Source organism: Stomoxys calcitrans, chromosome 1 (assembly GCF_963082655.1).
Source record: "Stomoxys calcitrans chromosome 1, idStoCalc2.1, whole genome shotgun sequence".
Taxonomy (NCBI): domain Eukaryota; kingdom Metazoa; phylum Arthropoda; class Insecta; order Diptera; family Muscidae; genus Stomoxys; species Stomoxys calcitrans.
The window spans coordinates 70,774,633-70,790,810 of record NC_081552.1 but is presented as its reverse complement, the minus strand read 5'-3'; the positions used below and the strand labels follow the sequence as shown (position 1 = coordinate 70,790,810).

General features: G+C 37.2%; 1 protein-coding gene and 1 long non-coding RNA gene across 4 annotated transcripts in view; one reads left to right on the top strand and one right to left on the bottom strand.

Annotated features, from left to right (window-relative positions):
* LOC106090278 (uncharacterized protein DDB_G0287625) overlaps positions 1-16,178 on the bottom strand; it is a 214,353-nt gene that overhangs the window by 130,007 nt on the left and 68,168 nt on the right. The window lies entirely within an intron of this gene.
* On the top strand, positions 101-526 carry LOC131998004 (uncharacterized). Its single transcript, XR_009398487.1, has 2 exons — positions 101-289; positions 359-526. It is a non-coding gene; the product is annotated as an uncharacterized LOC131998004 (long non-coding RNA).

Here is a 16,178-nt window from a genome sequence, read left to right as displayed (position 1 = left end):
ATACATTATTATTTAAACATTCGTTATTGAACGCCCTGTGGGGAGTCTGGGCCCAAGTCACCACTTTTGTCTACTATGTTTGTGACATTGTCACCAAATTGTCTACAATCGAGTTTTCATTGACAAGTGACAACCTATAATTAGTTTTATTTTTATTCGTTTTCTCAATTGTTTTGTTGAAAATAATTTTGCCGGTTCATAAATCTTTAAAAAAATAAAATAAAATGACTAAATTGGAAATCTAGTAAGTGAGGATCAGCTTATCTCGCTGATTAGCTGTCGCTAATGTGTAAGTATATAACTTTATTGTAGTGTAAATTCTATAAGCAATTTTAAACTTCTTATTTGTACTTAATAGCCACTGCAGATGAAGACATTTCTTGGTGATATTGCTGAGCGCAACCGACATCAGCTATTTGAACACTGGAATTTTCGACGGATCATTATTGAACTCCCTGTATAAAGGATTTTTATTTACTAAATATATATGGCAAAGAAATAAAAAATACATATATGTTTAAACTTATTTGAAAGCCTTATTCAGGTCGTCCTGAAATTTGGTAAAATGTTTGAAAATTACGGACTAAATGATTAAAAATGTCCATATAATGTCCCTATGCCCCATATATCCCGCAATGTCTCTATGTATTCCCTAATGACTTACTGTCGACAATGTCACTACTAACTTCTGAATGAGTAGCTCATACAAAATGTCTATAGCAAAAAGCATGGGCTTGGGTACAATTTGTGTATAGTTCTTGGGACGAAGTCCATAGTAAGTCAGTATAGATTTACTATCGATATTTTTTAAAGGGTCATCTTAGTCTGTAAGGATATTTGTTCCATTGAATAATAAATATATATGTCAAATCTCAAAAAAAAAAAGAAAAATCTCAAAGAATGGTTGACCATTTCCATAGAGATGTTCCGTGTCAGTCAGGAATCCACAAGCCTATCTAAAAGAAAGCTAAATGGGTGAATGATAGCTTAGTAAGCAGTGAGAAGTGGAGCATGCAATTTGACGGCAAACACCCCGAGAACAGAATCGCAGAAGGACTCCAAAATGTGGTAGAAGAGTTCAACCTGTGTCATCATCAATTGTGATTATTGTTGCCAATTCAACAAGCGTGAATACCGGCAAAAAGACTGGCGTTGTGGTTCGACTGCAGCAAATGTTCGATGAAAAAGTACACCCCACATTAATGTTTGTCATAATTTCAAAGATTCGAGCCAAAGATAAGCAAACTTAATTTAAAGATGATCAATTTATCAACATTTTAAGGAAACATTCTCTTTGTTGAAACACATTTTCATTCATATTAAGACTTTTTTATTTTAAATTGTAGGTCAACAAATCCTTGACTTTGCGTCTTGTTATTAAAGACAATAATCGAAAATGAAGGACAAAATATCTTTTAATAGACCCAAAATAGGAACGTCTTAAAAAGTTAATTTTTTTACGTTAAGATGCAAAGTTAAAAAAAAAAGATTTTTTTAAAAAATAATAATTCTAATCTAAGTCTATGAATTAAAATAAGAATCAATCAGCGATTAAAATCTTAAAAGAATTGTCATGTCCGTTAATAAATAGAAAATTAAATTTAAAGATAGCATCCTTATTTAAAGTTTTGGTTGTTTGACTTGTTTTCATTGCTAAAATCTTACGAATTAAGAAAAATCCAAAATTTTGGCCCAACTTTGATTTTCAGTGCATACCCAACTTCATTAGTTGCCAGCACCAAGTGCAGGATTGCGTTCTTCGCGTTGTCATGGACGATGAGCTCCATGGGTCGACTAAATCACCGCGTATAGAGTACTTCTTTCGTCAGGATTTGATGACCAATTATGACCAATTGAAAGCAGCCTCCACCAATGGTACAACTGAGATAGGGGAAACAGTGGGTTGGAGAGATGACATGAAGTTCTTCATCTGCCTCACTCGTGTCCTCCGTCATTCATTCGTTTTGCAGAAGTTTAAGCAGATCTCAAATATCTGCAGTACACGTTGAAACTCTCGTGCCATTCTAGCTCTTCCTGCGTTTATTCTATTGCCTTAAACTCGGAACAGGTTGTGTAAAATATGTTATTTAATTTCTTACTCAGGGGCTGATCATTTGTAGAATAGTCAATTGTTTCGCACAAAAAAAAAAATTAAGAACTATCTGGCTCGAAAGCTACTAAACGCTTGAAGACCCCCTGGACAAAATATGAATCTCTAATCAACAATGCATTGAGCGTGCGATCAAAGTAATGCAAGACTTATACAACCGCTGCCGCAACGAAGACAACATCGCACTAAGATTGATCTTCTCCAATGACAACGTGAATATTTAACTTCCTAGTGTGTTTTATGATCCTTTATAATATTACATATATGTGGCTCTAAAACTTGTGTTCAATTATATAACTGCTTACAGCGATTCAAAAAATTGCCCAAAATGCTGTAATAAAAATTTTAAAATCATTTTGTGGGTGAGGATTTTTTATTGACCACCTTATCCCTTTAAATGTAAGATTATGTCTCATCTTAAACAAAAACTCATCCATGACCCTAATGTATATTCTTGATCGTCATGACATTGTTACTCGATCTAGCAATGGCCATCCGTCTGTCTGCCGGAAGCACCCTAACTTTCGAATTTAATCCAGTACCTAACTTTCGAATATAATTTTATTCTTGATATATAACGTGCTAGCTTAAAATTTAACTGGAGATCCTGTCGATTTAAACGGATCAAAACTTTTGGTAGTCCACCATATAATCTAGTGGAGTAAATATTCTACACCGTCATTTCATGCGACGCAAAATAAATGACTCCGAGAAAAAAATCATTAAATCTTCCACAAAAAAAGCATTGATAAAGTTTTCTTCCTAACAACCTTAAATTGGCAATAATTGTATAAGCCAGCAACAAAAAGTAACACAAATATAATGACAGAAAAGATTATATTGTAGCCTTTAACAGTCATCAGACTTTGTCCAGCAGAAGTCCTATACGAAGTTCTTTTGAGAACATGAATCACTTACAAATGTTTTGTATAATGGGTGCAGATTTCTTTTGAATTGTCTTGATTTGCATATCAATCCTCTCTAAATCTCTGAGTGAGCATACTAAAGTCTACAATTAATGAAACCCATAGAAAATACTTTTCATAACACTTTACATGAATGTCAGCCCAGAGAATATGTCTCTTACCAATTCCACTTCATCATTTTCTGCTGTCATCATAGTTTAGTTGCAACTCAGATTGGAGCAGACAATTTGAAGAAATTCTTTTCATTTATTCATCTCCTCAGTTTTCTTATTTAACGTTGGCGTCAGTGTCGAAAACATTTCTGATTAGTTGGTCTCTTGCAACGAATTGAAAAAAGACTCCTAGACTCCTAGAGATCCACATAATGTTTGCCACTCCACCAAACGAAAGACGACAAATGTACATTTCCATACCATTGGTAATACTCATCATATCTGGATAAGCCCAGCAAGTGTCGAGTAGAGCAATTTCTGTTGTTTGTCACGCCTGCGCTGATGTGGCAGCAACAGCCACTACCAGTAGTACTTTTGTAACCAACCCACTTTTTGTTTTTCTTGCAGTTTTAGTCGAAACTTCTAAACTCCGCCAAGCGTTGACTTTATTTATGCTAGACATAGATTTATAGATGTCGTTTTTTCACTTGACATGAAATTCAATGGACTCACTGAAGACTTTAGACTTTATATGAAGTGTTTAAGCTCTAAGGCAAAAACAGCTACAAATAAAAATGAAAACTCGTTTTGATTGCCAACGGCTGAATAATCGAATAAAAGTGAAAAAATGTCGGTTGGTGGTTGGCTTAGACATTTGTAAGATTTAAAGACAACAAAAACTAAATGAAAGTATTAGTATTAGGTGGGTGTGATTTTTATAGAGTTAATGAACTCTAGAAAATGTCATAGATGGCCAAGAAATGCATTTAGCTTAAATAGACATGGCTATAAAGATATGGCTGAAAATAAGTACAAGTACAAGGCCAGACCGAATCTTTTATACGCTCTACGAGTATATAACAAAACGGACCGTACTTGTCTTGGCTGCTAAAAGTCATAGGCAAATACCATTTCTAAAATATTAGCCAAATCGGATAATAGTTGCGCCCTCTAGAAGCTCAAGAAGTCAAATCGGTAGATCGACTTATATGACAGCTTTATCAAAACTTGAACCGATTTGGCCCATTTATAATCTCCAGCGACCGACATATTAGCATATGAAGTATTTATGTAAAATTTCAAGCGCCTAGATTTACTCTTTCGAAAGTGAGCGTACTTTCGACAGACCGACGGACGGACACAGAAAAGTCTACGAACTCCCAAAACCACGTTTTTCAAATCGAAATTTTTGTAGGTGAATGTTTATCTGGCTAATATCTATTGTCGCTAAAGATATTTACCAAAGTTCACAGTGTTATAATTAGTTCATATTTTTAGGTAAAATCTTAGCAAAATAAAAGAGCGCAAACAGACAATGCGGCCTACGCACAAAAAATCTCTTGCAGTGTTGTTCAAAGAATGTTCAAGTGTACAACAACAAGTAAGAGCGTGCTAAGTTCGGCCGGGCCGAATCTTAAATACCCTCCACCATGGATCGCATTTGTCGAGTTCATTGCGCGGTATCTCTTTTTAGGCAAACTAAGAATAATGAATAAGAGCTGTTATGCTATTGAAGCTATATCAAGTCATAGTCCGATTCGGCCCATACATGAATTGAGTGCTGAACATTGCAGAAGCCATTGTGTAATATTTCAGTTCATTGGGATAAGAATTGCGCCCTTGTAGGTGCTCTAGAAGCAAAATCGGGGATTGGCTTATATGGATGAGAATTGCGCCCTCCGGCGGTTCAAGAAGTCCAAGATCGGTTTATATGGCAGCTATACCAGGTTATAAGCCAATTTGAATCATACTAAGCACAGTTGTTGGAATTAATAACAAAACAGCACGTGCAAAATTATAGCCAATTCGGAAAAGTATTGTGCCTCCAAAAAACTGAAAAAGTCAAGACCCCAGGTCGGTTTATGTAGCAGCTACATCAGGTAACGGACCGATTTAGACCATATTTAGTAATGATACAGTTGTTGGAAGTAATACCAAAACACCACGTGCAAATTTCAGTCAAATCAGGTGAGAATTGCGCCCTCTAGAAGCTTAAGAAGTCAAGACCCAAGATCGGCTTATATAGCGGCTATATCAAAACATGGACCGATTTGGCCCATTTACAATCCCAACCGATCTACACTAATAAAAAGTATTTGTACAAAATTCCAAGCGGCTAGCTACACTCCTTCGAAAGTTGGCGTGCTTTCGACACACAGACGGACGAACGGACGGACGGACATGGCTAGATCGACTTAAAATGACATGACGATCAAGAATTTTTTAAGGTGTTACAAACAGAATGACGAAATTATTATACCCCCATCCTATGGTGGAGGGTATAAACATTTTTAAGAGAAAACCCAATACAGATACTTAATTTTTTTTTTAGTTTTGCTGATATCCTTTAAAACAAAAAAAAATGTTGCCCGAAATTTTTCAAAAAAACCCATTTCGGTCAAAGATAGTTTCCAAATCGTCACTTTTTACTAAACCTGCTATAAGGCTACAAATATTGTTTGGTGAAAAAATTTTTTTGCATGGGCTTTCGATCTGTGATAGCAAACGCTATGATTATATTAGTATACAACCCCATCCCATAGTAGTGGGTATAAAAATTAACACTTTTAAGCAAATTTTTTCAATAAGGACAATTTATTGATATATTTTATGTACTAAAAAGTGAAAAAAATCCACTTTTTCACATTTTTTGACTTTGGAACTGTATAACTTTTAAATTAATTAATCGGATGTTGACGCATACTGCAGCAAAGTCATTACAACCAAATGAAAATCGAACCGTAAATTTAAAAAAAAAAAAAAACTTTAAAAATAGAATTTAAAATTCTACTATCCCCAAAATGAGTAGAGACATTGAATCGGATTTTTAAACAATATCCAGCAAAAAAGGAATTTTGGAAATCGGACCACTAACGAAGATTTGGCAGCCGGAAAAATTTTTCAAAATACCGAGGCTTCCAATTTAAGGGCCTTGCCAAGAGGCCCCGGACCACCTAAGGCCTTGAAATATTTCGAAAATACCTAAGCTTTAACCATATAAAATTTCAAAGAGTTATCTCTATCCTTTCTCAAATGGCAAATTTTTTTCGATTCTATCCCATTGTGCGACATAGCCAGGAAGCGTAAGGGCCCAACCGAAATAATTTTTTCGAACCCAAAATATCAAAATAATTTTTTTGATTTGGAGCCATAGTGAGGTAAAAATCAAAAAATAAATTTGCGAATTCGAAAACTTTGTTAATTTTTGGATTTTGATGAAATTGTCGATAATAAGTAAAAAACATTTCTTCTTCTTCTTCTTATATATAAAAATCAATTTGTGTTTGTTTGTCTGTTCCGTATAGACTCAAAACCGGCTGAACCGATTTTCTTGAAATTTTTACAGATGGTGCATAATGATCCCGTGGTAAAAATAGGGTACTAAATATTTTGATATTTGAAGAGAGGGGCGGACCCTCCCCCTTACCCTTATTTTCAGAAACGTCAAATCTCGGAAATGGGTGGTGCGATTTAAGCGAAATTTTGTGCGTTTTTTTATAGTAACCTAAAAACAAAATTTGGTATCCAAATTTCGGATGGGGTACCTAGGGGGGCCGCCCCACCCCCAAAACCTACATAATATGTATATAGACCAATCACGACAAGATGGGACTCAAATGAAAGGTATTTAAGATTAGAAAACGTATCTGATATCCAATTGACCGACTAACTGTTTAGGTGACCACCCCAACCCCCAAAACACCCCTAAATCGGGCATGTTTACCGACTCAAATGAAAGGTATTTGCGTGTGGAATACGAATCTAATATCCAAATGTGGGACCAAGTGATTTGGGGGCCGCCCCTCCCCAAAACCATCCCCCAAAAGAGGAAAAATTTACGATAATAGCAACATGGGGCTCAAATGAAAGGTCTTTGGGAGTAATGCACGAATCTGATATCAATATTCGGGAAAAAGTGGGGCCACCCCACCCCCATAACACCACCCATATGGGAAGTATTTGATGACCATTGCAATATGGGCTCAAAAAAGATGTATTTTAGAGTAGAACACTCCAAGTCACTGAGTAGCCGGCCAAGTCACTGAGTATCCGCCCCATACCCCAAACATGGAGCACATATGAAAGGTATTTTGAAGTAGATCACGAATCTGATATCAACATTTGGGACCAAATGTCTAGGGGACCTCCCACCACCATAACAACCCCCTAATAGGACGTATTTGCTCACCAAGACAATTTGGGTCTGCAAGTCAGTGGAGCTCGATATTGATAATTTTTAGGGCTCATACCCCAAACTGGGCATATTTACTGACTTTTGCAATAAGGGGTTTAAATGAAAGATATTTGAAATAAGAAAACGAATTTGATATTCAATTTCGAGGCCAATAGCAATATCGGGTTCAAATAAATGATATATACATATATGCGAATAGAGCAAGATGCTGCTATATTTTCAGGGCTTAGAGTTTGTGGACCACCCCACACCTCTAAATCGGGCATATTTACCGACCATGGCAATATGGGACTCAAATGAAAGGTATTTGCGAGTAGAGAACGAAATTTATGCCCACTTTCGGGACCAATTTTCTGGGGGTCTTTCTCTTTCCCAAAATACCCTACAAACAGCAATTGTTTAGTGACCATTGCAATATGGGGCTCAAATAAAGGTATTTGGAAGTAGAAAACGAATCTGATATCCAAGTGTGGAACCAAGTATTAAGGTCACCGCCCCTTCCCCAAAACACCCTCTTAAGGGTAAAAATTTACCGACCATGCCAATATGTGGCTCCAATGAAAGGTATTTGAGATAAGAAAACAAATTCGATAACCAATTTTGGGGCCAAGTGTTTTGGAGACGCCTCATCCTATAAACTCCCCTTAATCCAATGGCAATATGGGGCTTATACAAATCGTATTTGAGAGAAGAGCACGATGCTGATATTTTTTCAGGGTCAAGTGTCTGGGGGACCACCTTAAGCCCGAAACGCCCCTAAATCGGAGCATGTCGGGCTGAAATAAAGTTTTTTACGAATGGAGTACGTCTAACATCCACACTTAAATGACATTAAACCCTCCGAGCGGATTTGTAGTCCAAAAAAGTTCATATGGTATTCAGATAAAGCCACTTACATTGGTATACTGTAAGTCAAGTGATATGCACATACTCTTTAATTGTCGAAAATAAATATTGAAGGGATAATTTTGTTCCAAATAAAGTAAAAGAAGGCGCAGAGGAGCGAGCCCTGTACTGCTAGTTTTATTTAAATGCAATTTCTAAATTAGGATTGTAAAAACTTACCAGAAATCCCAAAACAGCGGTGGCGGCTACCAAGCAACATTTTGTATCTGCAAAATAAAATAGGAAAAAACATTAAGAGTCAATAAATTTCTGTAAGTGTGATAATAATCTACAAAATATATTTAAAAATCTAAAATATGGTCTCTCAACTATTTGTGAAAATTACTTAAGCTAAAAATCCCAATATGGCCATAGCAAATTTCAAATTTCAGATAAGTTATAACAATTTCGTTAAATATTGAGTGGTGGTTTCTGCAGTATTCTCATCAACCAAAACAATTTGTTACACCATTTGCACTTAAGTTCTGCTTTTTATCGTTGGTGCTTTAATAAATTCATGTTTTTATAGCACATGGGATGCATGACTGCACGAAACATTGTATAGATGTAGAAGTTGCTAAATAAGAAAAACTAACCACCAACACAATAACTAAAACATAATGTTCGTATCCTTAGGCCAGACGCCAGTAAATTGATGTGGTTAAATAATAACAAGAGTTTGTTGCTTAAGTCTTTTGTTTTGGACTGTGAACAAATTTAGAGCAAATATTGGTTACAACTTTATGTGATAAATGGAAACAATTATAACAAAGCGGTTCTCCTAAGAAGCAAATAAATGGGTACTTAAATATAGGATTTAGTGAAATTTCTTTAAACTTGACTTTGTGTCTAATTTTTCCAAAAAATTTTTTTGCAATATCAAATATAAGAATAAAAGCGTTAAAAAAACGTTACATATGTGCAAAATTTCTAAATCATTTCATAATGCCTCGTTTCTATATTTTAAAAGTCATCTGTGCTATATGGCAAGGAAATCTGTTCAAAAATGCGACCAGTATTTTGTACACATAAATACAGACTGACAAGCAGAAGGACGGCGAAGCACAGGAACTAATACCAGTCATTTGGTGGGATACGATGACAATAGTGCACATCTCAAGGCAAATTTGCAACAATACTTGTAATATATTTTTTTGGCGAAATCTTCATATATTTGTGAAATTTATCGAAAATGTTAATTGAATTGAATGTTGGAGACCATAGTAGAAGTCATTCTGTAAAATTTCAGCCAATTCGAGTAAGAATTACGCCCTTTAGAAGCTCAAAAAGTAAAATAGAGAGATCGGTTTATATGGGAGCTGTATCAGGCCATAGACCGATTCGCATATTGAAGGTCATGGGAGAAGATGTTGCACAAAATTTCAGCCAAATCGGATAATAATTACGCCCTCTGGGGGCTCAAGAAGTCAAGATCCCAGATCGGATTATATGGAAGCTATATCAGGTTATGGATCGATTTGAATAATATTTTGCACAGCACTTGCAAGACATTACAAAGTCAAAATTTCAGCCAAATCGAATAAGAATTGCGCCATCTAGAGACTAAAGCAGTCAAGACCCTAGATCGGTTTATATGACAGCTGTATTAGGTTATGGACCGATTTGAATCAGACTTAACAGCTGTATCAGGTTATGAACCGATTTGAACCAGACTTAACACAGTCGTTGGAAATCACAACAAAGCACCTAATGAAAATTTCGGGCAAATCTAGTGGCTCAAGAAGTCAAGATCCAAAATCGGATTATATGGCAGCCATATCAAATTATGTACCGATTGGAACCATACTAAGCATAATTGTTGGAAGTCATATTGAAACTACTCATGCAAAATTTCAGCCAAATCGAATAGGATTTGCGCCCTCTAGAGGCACAAGAAGTCAAGACCCTAGATCGGTTTATATGCCAGCTATATCAGGTTATGAACCGATTTGAACCAGACTTAAAACAGTTGTTGGAAATCATAAGAAAGCACCTAATGCAAACTTTCAGCCAATTCGTATAAGAATTGCACCCTCTAGTGGCTCAAGAAGTCAAGATCCAAGTTCGGCTTTTATGGCAGCTATATCAAAACATTGACCGATATAGCCCATTTACAATCCCAATCGACCTACACTAATAAGAAGTATTTGTGCAAGTGGCCAGCATCACTGCTTCCAAAGTTAGCGTGATTTCGACAGACAGACGGACGGTCATGGCTAGATCAACTCTGAATGTCGAGACGATCTAGAATATACATACTTTATGGGGTCTTAGATGAATATTTCAAGGAGTTACAAACAGAATGACTAAATTAGTATACCCCCACCCTATGGTGGAGGGTATAAAAGGTTTAATTTAGGCAAAAATACTCGTAACTTAAAGCGTGTTAGATGAACCCACCACCATGGATTCTGCTCAAAGTTTTCACAAAATGAATGACGGCTTTGCCAGTTCCATTATTACTTGTTGATGCTTCTGTAGTCGTGTTTTAAGATAGTTGGCAAACGGGGTCATTGCATCGGTACCTAGTGCTGGGGCAGCCAGCGCCCTCTTATGCCGGGCCATTTTAATGGTAAATCTTTCCTTTGGCTAATCCGCTGCCGACCCTATTGCACGGTCACACAGTATTTGTATTCGCATCCGTGCAAACGGTTCGCCCCACATTTTTTAATTCTGCGGTACCCGTTATATCTGATGAGCTTTCCCTTATCCACCACCTGGACAGACGTCCAATGAGAGAAGTAGCAGGCCACTTTGCGCGAAATTTAAGCCCAATTGTGGAATGACTTGATAAGTATATCACCCATCCTATGATGGTGGATACAAAAATAGATGTAGAATTTTTCCTCAAGGCTTTTTAAAATAAACCTTCGATTTTTCACTATCTAAAGATGTTGTCTTACTTTTTGTTGTTATTTCTTACTTCCGTCCACTCTCACTAGCTACTTTCCCCTCAAACGAGCTTTCCCTATATTCCCAATATTGTGTTTACTCATATTTTCGATTCACTGCAAATGTCAGTACTACCCCAATAATCCAAATATTTCTCCACTACCATGATACGCTGCAACATTCTTTGCTTTCTGAGGTGAATAAAAATTTGTTTGGAATTTTAATAAGATACCCAGCATGGTGTTGAAAATTATTATTCATATGAATGATCAGACCTACTCCAACACAGACATAGAAAATATTTCTTTTTTTTTACATAACGAAAAAATTCCTTTTCATTGAGGTTGTTTTGACTTATTTACTTATACACAGATGGCTGAAGTTAGATATAAAAAATAATAACGTAGAGAAGCCGAGGAGTAAGAGACAATTTAATTTTGTACAAATCACTGGTTATTGATGTAACAACAAAAACACTTGGCCTCGCAGTGTCTCCCCGGTAATGGACAACCTTAAAGATAATGAAAACAAGGCACAAATATCCACAACACACAGACATAATGAATGTTAATTAAAATTAAAATCTTAAAAAATAAATACCATAATAGTCCGTATGCAATTATCGATTGTTGGCTTGATATATGGAGGATATATGGGACATACTAGCGCATAATAAAATTGTAAATGAATTTAATATGGGTTTTTGATAACCTGAACTATGCATTGGGGGTTGCAGTCGCAAAGGTGATAAATTGGTTTGTTTTCACTAGAATTATACATAATTAAAATAACAACTTGCTGGTGAATGTTTCTTCAGGAAATCAAGCATTTCCATGGCTGTAAATGGGAAGTGGGACACCGCACCAGTATTTTTATCAGAATTATGGCAGGCAATGGAAACAATTACAAACATTGTGGCTTCTACAGCCTTAATAGGCCATATCGGACGAAAGATATATATGGAAGCTATATCTAAATCTGGCCCGATTTTGATCAAATCTTGCACACGTATAAAGACGTCAAACGAAACACCTCATGCTAAAGATCGGACCAAAAGTGTGGATACTAAAGACTTAAAAGGCCACATCGGATGAAAAATATATATGGGAGTTACATCTAAATTTGAACCGATTTTGATGAATTGTTGCACACATATTGGGACGTCAAAAAAGGCACATCATATCAAAATTCTACAGTTTTTAAAGAGCATATCGGTTGAAAGCTATATGTGGAAGCTGCACAGTGACTTTTATGACAGTCGGACAACAAATGCGACCTGCAGCTTGATTACAAGAATACATGGACAGGCACACAAAGCTTAACCGAATCAGGATTCTCAGCCGATCGGTACGACGATCGATGGGTTTAGCGCTTCTACTTCTTAGTGTTGCAAACAAATCCACAAGTGAAAAACTTGTTGTCACAGTTCGCAAAACTAAAACACTTTTGGGTCGTTGCGAAGAACAGTTTTTGTTGAGAAGCCTCTTCATCCTTAACGTGTTACTTTTTGGTGCGGTTTGTGGTCCAGCGGGGTCATTGAACCTGACTTTTTCGAAATGAGGTTGAATCACCAGTTGCGGTGGATGGATAGCACTATCGAGAGATAATTAATGTTTTTTTACGGTCGGACTTGGATGGTATTGATCTGGACAACGTTTAAATTTAACAAAGCGGCGCTACATGCCACGCAAGCTTTGCTCTTTTACGGGAAAAGTTTCCGGGACGTATTTTCTCTGGAAGAGGTGACCGCAATTGGTCACAGAGATCTTGTGACTTAGCACTTTGCGGCTGCTTTCTTTGGGGCCAGTGAAGCATGAAGGGTACGCCAACAGCCCAGCATTGTTTCAAGACCTCAAAGATAGAATTCGTGAGGCTTTCGACGTTGCGATTTGCTTATGGAAAATTTCATGAAAAGGATATGGTCCTTTAAGCGTTGTTGTATACCCACCTGCTTAGTATGGGCGGTATGCTATTCAAGTCTTTCCATTTGCAGTATGGTGAAAATCGGTCCATAACCTGATATAGCTGCTATATAAACCGATCTTGGGTCTTGACTTCTTAAGCTTTTAGAAGGCGCAATTCCTATCCGATTTGGCTGTAATTTTGCACGTGGTGTCTTGGTATCACTTCCAACATTTATGCGAAGTATCGTCCAAATCAGTCCATACCCTAATATAGCTGCCATATAAACCGATCTGGGATCTTGAGTTCTTGAGCTTCTAGAGAGCGCAATTCTCATCCGACTTGGCACAAATTTTGTACAACGGCATCTCCCATGGGCTTCAACGTTCGTGTGCAATATGGTCTGAAGCAATCTATAGCTTGATACAGCTCCCATATATATCTTGAGCCCCGAATCGGACTATAACTTGACATAGCTCCTCCTCCTCCTCCGTCCACCTTCATTATTATACCCACCGCCGAAGGATGGGGGTATATTCATTTTGTCATTCCGTTTGCAACACATCGAAATATTCATTTCCGACCCTATAAAGTATATATATTCTTGATCAGCGTAAAAATCTAAGACGATCTAGACATGTCCGTTCGTCTGTCCGTCTGTCTGTTGAAATCACGATACAAAAGCCATATTTATTATCCGATTTTGATGAAATTCGAGACAGTGAATTTTGTTAGGCCCATCGACATCCTTCGTCAATTTGGCCCAGATCGGTCCAGATTTGGATATAGCTGCCATATAGACCGATCCTCCGATTAAGGGTCTTAAGCCCATAAAAACCTCATTTATTATCAGATTTTGCTGAAGTTTGGGACAGTGAGTTGTCTTAGGCCCTTCGATATCTGTCTTCAATTTGGCCCAGATCGGTTCAGATTTGGATATAGATGCCATATAGACCAATTTCCTGATTTAAGGTTTTGGTCCAATAAAATGCTCATTTATTGTACGATGTCGCTGAAATTCGGGACAGTGAGTAAAATTAAGGCCCTGGACATACTTTTGCAAAATCGCACAGATCGGTCCAGATTTGGATATAGCTGCCATATAGACCGATATCTCGATTTAAGGTTTTGGGCCCATAAAAGAGGCATTTATTGTCCTATTTCGCTTAAATTTGGGACAGTGCTTTAAGTTAGGCTCTTCGACATTTTTATGCAACTTGGCCCAAATCGGTCTAGATTTGGATATAGCTGCCATGTAGACCGATATCTCGATTTAAAGTCTTGGCCCCATAAAATTCGCATTTATACTCCAATATCACTGAAATTTGACAAAGTCTTATGTTAGGCTTTTCGACATCCGTGTCGTATATGGTTCAGATCGGTTTATTATACCCTCCACCATAAGATGGGGGGTATAATTTCGTCACTCTGATTGAAACTACTCGAAATATTCGTCTGAGACCCTATAAAGTATATATATTCTTGATCGTCGTGAAATTTTATGTCGATCTAGCCATGTCCGTTCGTCCATCCGTCCGTCTGTCCGTCCGTCCGTCTGTCTGTCGAAAGCACGCTAACTTCCGAAGAAGTAAAGCTAGCCGCTTGAAATTTTGCACAAATACTTCTTATTAGTGTAGGTCGGTTGGTATTGCAAATGGGCCATATCGGTCCATGTTTGATATAGCTGCCATATAAACCAATCTTGGGTCTTGACTTCTTGAGCCTCTAGAGTGCGCAATTCTTATACGATTGGGATGAAATTTTGCACGACGAGTTTTGTTATGACATCCAACAACTGTGCTAAGTATGGTTCAAATCGGTCCATAACCTGATATAGCTGCCATATACACCGATCTTGGGTCTTGACTTCTTGAGCCTCTAGAGAGCGCAATTCTTACCCGATTGGAATGAAATTTTACATGACGTGTTTTGCCATGATATCCAACAACTGTGATAAGTATGATTCAATTCGGTTCATAACCTGATATAGCTGCCATATAAACCGATCTGGGATCTTGACTTCTTGAGTCTGTAGAGGTCGCAATTATTATCCGATTTGCCTGAAATTTTGTACGACGGATCCACTCATGACCATCAATATACGTGTTGATTATGGTCTGAATCGGTCTATAGCCCGATACAGCTCCCATATAAATCGATCTCTCTATTTTACTTCTTGAGCCCACAAAGGGCGCAATTCTTATTCGAATTGGCTGACATTTTACACAGGTCTCCAACATATAATTTAATTGTGGTACAAACCGGACCATATCTTGATATCGCTCTTATATCCTTTTTTTTGCCTAAGAAGAGATGCCGGGAAAAGAACTCGACAAATGCGATCCATGGTGGAGGGTATATAAGATTCGGCCCGGTCGAACTTAGCACGCTTTTACTTATTTTTAGATATATCTACAGTACTTATTAGTATTTGGTCCAAATCGGAACATATTTTAATATAACAGATATGGGACATAAGTTATGAATTTTTCACCGAATTTTGATGAAAGGCGGTTTACATATATACCCGAGGTGGTGGGTATCCAAAGTTCGGCCCGGCCGAACTTAATGCCTTTTTACTTGTTTTTTGTTTGCCTAAAAAGAGATACTGCGCAAAGAACTCGACAGATGCGATCCATGGTGGAGGGTATATAAGATTCGGCCCGGCCGAACTAAGCACGCTCTTACTTGTTACTTACTTTAATTTGCTATGACAGAACATTTGTTCCACAAGCCGAAGGTAGAATAGCGTTCCAAGAACCTCGATTCTCTGCGCTCATTTTATAATCGCTGACACCATGTTTCGAGGACTCTCCCACCACTTGATCTTTCCGCCATTAAAACTAGATCTCTACAGCATTTAAAGTAGATATCTACAACATTTCACACGAGATTTTATATTTAGGTTAGGTTAGATTGAAAAGAGGGTGTAGATATTAACCCCCCATATCACTATGGACATAACGTCCCAAAACGTTTGAAGAATTTCATCAAAATTCGTCCAGATTTAGATATCGCTCCCACATGTTACTTTTGATCTGCGACCCCATAAAGCATATATATTCTGGATCGTCTCTACATTCTTAGTCTATCTAGCCATGTCCGTCCATCCGTTT